The sequence below is a fragment of the Procambarus clarkii genome, chromosome 84, assembly GCF_040958095.1.
Source record: "Procambarus clarkii isolate CNS0578487 chromosome 84, FALCON_Pclarkii_2.0, whole genome shotgun sequence".
Taxonomy (NCBI): domain Eukaryota; kingdom Metazoa; phylum Arthropoda; class Malacostraca; order Decapoda; family Cambaridae; genus Procambarus; species Procambarus clarkii.
The window spans coordinates 22,389,297-22,390,116 of NC_091233.1; the positions used below are offsets into that span (position 1 = coordinate 22,389,297).

The window sequence follows — 820 nt, forward strand, 5'->3', positions numbered from 1 at the left end:
AATGTCTATGGTTTTACCATATAATGAAACAGCAAAAATCCTATACGTTATAATGTCATAGGCCTACGTGCTAATGCACACAAAAAACAGCCTATAAGAACAGAATTACAATGATCTTACCTTCAGAAATCCGTATAGATATCCCTCTTGACTTCAATCCAGGAATTTGCGACTTATTCTTCTAATTATTAATCATTTTCACGCCTAAAAAATATTCTTTTCAACAGTAATGTTTTCTCTGGTCAATGTTTATTAGTTCTGAAATACATTAAATTTTCGAGAAGAAAAACGACACTACACACTTTAGTAGTTAACTTCTGCACGAACAATTAAATCACTTTAAAATATATATATAATTAAATATATTTCAACGTCTGTTAGGTAAATAAATATTGGTAAACACCATGCCAGTACCGGCCAAGACCAGGGACCCGCAACACCCTCCTCCCTCCACCACGGCGCGAAGCACACTGACTCTCACAATCAATGTAGGTCCCCGCGAAGCAAGCGGCTGCCTCGCTTGTTTGCGTGAGCGACACTCGCGCTCCTGTGAGAGAGAAATCGTCCACCACCCCTTCTCTCATTGCCTCTCTTCCTGACCCAAAAGCTACTTTGTGGGCGTCGCTTTGTGAGTAGGTGGGAGAGAAAGGAGCCTCTACTGGCGCACCACTGTCACCTTTGTTGAGCCTCGCGGATAAGGAGATATGACCAAAGGCGTCATCATTGACGCGAGTGTGACGGAAGGTCATCAGTTAACTCCTGTATCCTTCAGTGAACGGGACAATGGAGACGCGAGAGGTACCAAGGACTCTCACTGTGG

The 820-nt window shown here is 42.9% G+C and overlaps 1 protein-coding gene across 4 annotated transcripts in view; it reads right to left on the reverse strand.

The window, feature by feature from the left end:
- The window catches only part of LOC123774886 (brain-specific serine protease 4), a 109,372-nt gene extending 108,844 nt beyond the window's left edge, over positions 1–528 (reverse strand). Inside the window, exons 1-2 of one of the 4 annotated variants that reach the window (XM_045769569.2) lie at positions 415–528; positions 121–258 (exon numbers count right to left, since the gene is read on the reverse strand). The gene's annotated coding sequence lies outside the window, so the exon portion shown is untranslated. Of the gene's footprint in view, positions 1–120 lie in introns of all 4 variants that reach the window. The other 3 variants (XM_045769567.2, XM_045769566.2, XM_045769571.2) reach the window with 3 other exon arrangements.
- Between the last annotated feature and the right edge of the window lie 292 nt (positions 529–820).